Source organism: Pteropus alecto, unplaced genomic scaffold, assembly GCF_000325575.1.
Source record: "Pteropus alecto unplaced genomic scaffold, ASM32557v1 scaffold21, whole genome shotgun sequence".
In the NCBI taxonomy this organism is placed as follows: Eukaryota; Metazoa; Chordata; class Mammalia; order Chiroptera; family Pteropodidae; genus Pteropus; species Pteropus alecto.
In genome coordinates, this window is record NW_006436282.1 from 30145073 (window position 1) to 30150840 (window position 5768).

The window sequence follows — 5768 nt, forward strand, 5'->3', positions numbered from 1 at the left end:
TCATATCAACTTTCATCTTATTATGTTACAAAGACAAATTAATCATAGATGGTGCATTTCTTCAAAGAAAATAAACACAAAAACACTCAGAGATTGGTTTAGAATACTAATCTGAATATATTTTTGGCCATTAATTTGAAAGCGGCTAACTTTAATTTGTATACTGAGGTCATTTTAAAACAAAAAACTATAATCCACAAAATCTTACTTTAATAAAAGGAAAATTTAGTCAGCGTTCTAATCAGGGTAACTTTTTAAAAAGATTCTATGAATGGATTTTTTAAAATAATTTATCAGAAATTTCATGTAATTGCTTTTTTAGACATTTGTAAACATGTCTCTTGTATATCAAAAAATAAAAAATGAATATTAAATTTTATGGAGGATTTTAGCAATCTCTTCATGATAAACTAGGAATCTTTTAATGTGTATATTACATTACATAATTAGCTCCATACATATATTCAGATGTCACAGTTTCAATGCAATTATAATGCAGCATTTCCTATGGAAACAATGAATGGATTTATTTATGTATACATAGCTTTTTGGAACATGATAATTTGACTCATTTTTTCAAAAATTTGGTCAAAGCTAAACCCACAGAAAGCCAGGAATGTCTTATCACCAACATTAAGAGACACTATTATAACAAGTATGTTAAAAAAAAAATTCTTACTACTACCTATGAAGACAACCATGAAGACCAAAGCAACATCCTGCCTCTAAATGGCATAAAACATTTAGATATAAATAAAAGAAATAATTACTCCAGTAAAACATGCATTAGTAATATTTTAGAATGTCTTCCTGTTGGAAGACATTACTGAAAAATACTGACTGTAAGAAAACTGAGTCTGACGGGAGAATTTTTCATCCGTTAACAGGATGGTGAAATAAAGAGCCAAAAGTTGTGGGCAGTCAGTTCTGAGCAGCGAGCGCTTCGTGGTACTTCTGAGCTGTACTCTGTTACTTTCTTAATGTACAATTGGAAGCACACTCCTTGTTAACTGAAATGTCTGCATCACCCAGCTTTACCATTCCGCATCCTGTGCTAAACTCTACGCTTAAGATCGCCCTACGCTACTGGATTTTTCCCTGAAAGTGTTCATGTTACTGCGGAATGTTTAGGAACCGTGAATGCGGATTTGACTAGAATGTTAGGCTCAGTGCTTGGAGATATACTATCGGTGTTATTTTCATACTATTAGGATATCCTTTGACAGCATCAATGTTTAATTAAATATGTACCTCTGAAACAAATCCTTTGTAACATGGTGAATGGTGGGGTTGAAACGGCTACTGCAAGTTGTTTCTATTATTATTATTATTATTTAATTATTATTATTATTATTATTACTTGTTTGTTTTCAGCCTTACTCTTCCAAACTAAGTGCACAGATGGGTTGTAGAATTTGAATGGCGAATAGAGGTTATGAATTATTCTGTATTAGATTTGTACTGATGTAACAAACCCCCATGAATTTGGTGGCTTAAAATAACCCAAATTTACTAACTTGTAGAAGCAGCAATCGCAAGTCTGAAATCAGGATCTCAGAGATGTCGGGAGCGTTGCATTTCTTTTTTGAAGTCTCTGGAAGAGAATCTACTTCTTTACCTTTTCCAGCTTCTAGAGGCAACTGCATTTATTAGCTTAAGCCACCTTCTTCCATTTTTATAGCCAGCAGTGGTGGCTTGAATCCTCTAGCTGGGATTAATAAATTCTCTCTTGTTAATGATTTATTCGAATAAATTAGGTCAACCCAAATAATCTAGCTATCTCAAGGTCCTTCACCTTTATCACACATCTAGCTCACAGTAAAATGAAAAAATAAACCCAAACATGAGTCATGTCACTGGAATTTTAATGATCCTTCCTACATCATTTAAGGTCATTTTCAACATCAAATGAAAATCTCTTTTTTTTTTTTTTAGGCAAGGCAACCCTTGGTTGGCCTCACAGATTATAAGAACCTTGTCAGTTTACAATCCCTTATTTTTTTAGTTTTTACACCTACAGCACCTGGTCTTCCTAGGTGGTCTCCCATCCAAGTACTAACCAGCCCCGACCCTGCTTAGCTTCCGAGATCAGACGGGATGGGGCTGGTTCAGGGGGCGTGGCCGTAGACAGGAAATCATTTTCAACATCAAAACTTTACATAAATAATATGAGCGCAGTGGGGAGAGGAAAGTATCGGCATCACGTACACGCAGGAGTCGTTTCTCTGAGGTCCAAGGTGCTCTGACTCGTACATGAAAACTTAGCAACTCTCAGAAGACTTCGAAAACATATATCTTGCTCTGAGCCACTCTATCCCACACGAGCAGTCTGGACCCCCTCAGAAAGTTCCATGGGACTTTGTCCCCTCGCAGACTTGAAGCGCCGTCTGAGTGCTGGGGAAGGGGTTTTCTGTGCTGCGTGACACATTTCTCATTCCCTTCAAATCATACGTGATTTTTAATGCTGAACTCTTTTTTTCTGTCCCTTGATCTCATTTTCGACTCCTTACTCTGCCCTTGTCATTTCTTTTAAGTTATATGCTTTATCGAGAAGTCCTTAAGGTCTGTAGCCTCGCGCTGTCTGCCACGTCTGGCCCCTACTGTCCCCAGGACGTCCACGCCCCTTCTCTCCTGCCCCCAGCTCCGTGTTTCTTCATTTTAATGAACACTATTCGTGATTACCTATGACGTAAAACATGAGTGCCCGGGCTTGTTTGTTTCACATGGATCATGTTTACATATTTGTTTACTATATCTAGAGGAGAGGCAGACCACAGGATGGAAAGCAGAAGAGTCACAGAGGTGTCACGCACTCATCCACGGTGCACGCTGAGGAGACAAAGCCCTGGGTACAAGTACGTGGTCTCACAGAAGGAAAGACAAATCCACCGACAAAGGACTGAGAAGGGCAGTTGGAATATGTGTCCTCATGGAGCCTGTTGATAACAGATTTATTACTGGTTTTCTTTAAAATTCCATAATGAGGGCCATTATAAATGGAGCATTAAATAAAGCATGTCCAGGATTTTGTTCAATTAATCAATGACTTCTAGTTTAGGGAGGTAGAGCATCTTTTTGTGGTATGCTTATTTCATTGGGTGGTTCTGGTGAAACCTCATGCGTGCTGACCTTGTTTGTTTGTTTGTTTGTTTGTGTTTGTTTTGTTTTTACCATAGTGATGCACGGTTTTGCACAGACGATGGGACAGCGACAGCCAGCCCTCAGCACGGCGGTAACAGTAGGGGCGTCTGTACTTACCTTGGGCTTACTCCTTCAGGCACTTTTCTCGTAAAACTTGCTAAATTCTTCTAACAATGCTGTGTGTTTCTATTACTCTTCCCATCTCACAGAGAAAGAGAAATCAGAAGCAAAATGGTAATTAAAACTAGCCCAGCGTCTCACAGATCGTAAATAAGGACCAGAGTCATCTCTACGATGTGACCCTCGGTCTCTAGTTACAGTTACCGTGGCTTATTTTTTCAGAAAAACATGTCTATTTTATTTCACTCTTTGTAGTCAGATGATCTTCCCCACAAGAAACACAGTAACATATACCGATAGCTGAAAATCATTTTTTGGTTCTTGTATATCTCTATATACTTCCCCGTGTCTTGGCTCAGCGATTGCTTTTAGCAATATGTCATAGAATCCAGGTTTTGATGTGGTTACCTTAGTGATATATCAAAATTTCTTATCAATTCATTTTTTTTTAAGCTACCAAACTCCTCCAAAGCCCCTCTCTTTAAAACTCAGAGATTCACTTCATCAAAATAATTACAGAAGCCCAGGGTAGAAAAGGTTGCTACATCTTTTCTTTTTATGTTCTGGGATCCTTTTCAAAATGCCAATTTCATTTGTACCTACAAACTTTAAAAGATACTTAGTTCACCCAGACTTTCTGGTTGACACGAAATGGAATTCTTGTCACCCGAACTGCAATCACGGAGAACTCGCTCCGTGTGCCTTGTACCCTGATTGATTTTCAGATGCTCTTCAGAAAACCACCTGCCCTTTGCTTGGAAGCGACAACGACAGCAAAACTCCATTTCTTCAGACAGGGTAAGACGCAAGCTTTGAGCAAAGCAGATTTCTCCTGATTAAAAAGAAATTAGAAAATAGGTATAAATGAGAAGCAATGACTAAGGACACGCAGCCTAGCCATTGGGAGGAGCTGGAGTCACACTGTTGTGTGTCGGTGTGATTTGCAGAGCTGGGGTTTTATAACCAGTAAAGTTTTAGTAAAGTATCTGAGGACTAACATAGGACCATCAACACTCTAGGTCCTAGTAAGAACACACGCTCGTATGGTCCACCACCACATTCTCACGAATACTGCCATTTACAATCTAGTCTTGTGCAAGTGTCACCGCAGTGTTCTGATGTTTCCTGTTTTCCCGTGAATACACACACACACACAAAATCCCTATAGAATAGAAGTGGTCAGAAGGATTGTTTTGACAATCCTAGACTCGAATGGAGTTCCAAATTCTGCCGAGAAAAGCAATCTGATACCTGGATGTTATATTTTGAACATAGCAGACAACCGGACATTTTGACATTTATTCATTCAATAAATAGTTGTTAAATTTCTATTACTTGTTGAATTTTTACATGTAAGTCAAGAAATTTTAATGATATAAATAAACAGGAATCAAGACATTATAGAGATATAATGATATATCAAAATGAGGATAACAAATTCCTCGTGTGCATAGTTTATCATGCAATAAAAACATCAAATAGATATGAAATAAAAATACTGCAATGAATCTGACAGGGCTCACGTTTCGTACGTAATTAGAATTCTGTGGCGGGAATGAGGTCTGGGGGAAAATGGCAGGAAACAGAAGTGTGGAGATAAACGATGAAGTAGCTTACTGACAAACAGTTGAGCTGAGAAGTCCGCCAGAGTTCTAGCGCTAGGAAGTTCTAGAACAAAGAACGCGGATCGAGGAGGGACGGTGTCTCAATTATGCCACCTAAACTGGCAGGGATGTGCAAGAAGCACAATCTTAAAGCAATGCCTCAGAATCTCAGCTGATTTAGGAAGTGTGATGTAATGCCTGAGAGAGACAGAGAGACAGAGAGACAGAGAGACAGAGACAGAGAGAGAAACAGAGAGAGAGAGAAGACAGAGATAGAGAAGGCAAGGAGAGCTTGCTCCAAAACCAATGTTAGAGATTGGTTGTAGAAAATTCAAAAGGCTCAAGAATGTTAAATCCTACCTCATGCTACTCTAATTCCCAAAAATCTTGAATTTTTTAGGTCTTATTATAGACACATAAGGTGCACCATACTCAATAGTAAGTAGAACTATTCTTAGACATTTTAAAGTGAGTAGAATTACTTTTAGAAACTCCCTAAAACAATTCCCAATTCCCTTTAGACCTCAGGAAGAGTGTCATACTTAACTATTTCCTTTCCCCACCTATCCAATCAGTCGCCAAGTCCTAATGATTCTCTCTCTCCATTCTCATTGTCCCAAGTCAGAATCGTATCAATGGTCACCTGTACCATTGCAATAGCTTTCTAAGTGATTTTTCAACTGTTAGCATTCTCAATATTACAACCTCCACCACACCATAACCCCACCAATCCATTCTGTTACTATCACAGAGTGCTTTCTAAAATAGTCTGATCATTTCATTATACGAAGGCTTCAAGGGACTCCCAGATTAAATATAAACTCTTTAGTTTGGCATTCAAAGCCCTTTACCATCTGGGCTTTCTTTATCTTTCCAGTAGCAATCCCTCATTAAAAGCATACA

The 5768-nt window shown here is 38.3% G+C and overlaps 1 pseudogene; it reads right to left on the minus strand.

Moving 5' to 3' along the window:
• Positions 1-2011: 2011 nt before the first annotated feature.
• On the minus strand, positions 2012-2129 carry LOC112479900 (annotated as a pseudogene).
• Between the last annotated feature and the right edge of the window lie 3639 nt (positions 2130-5768).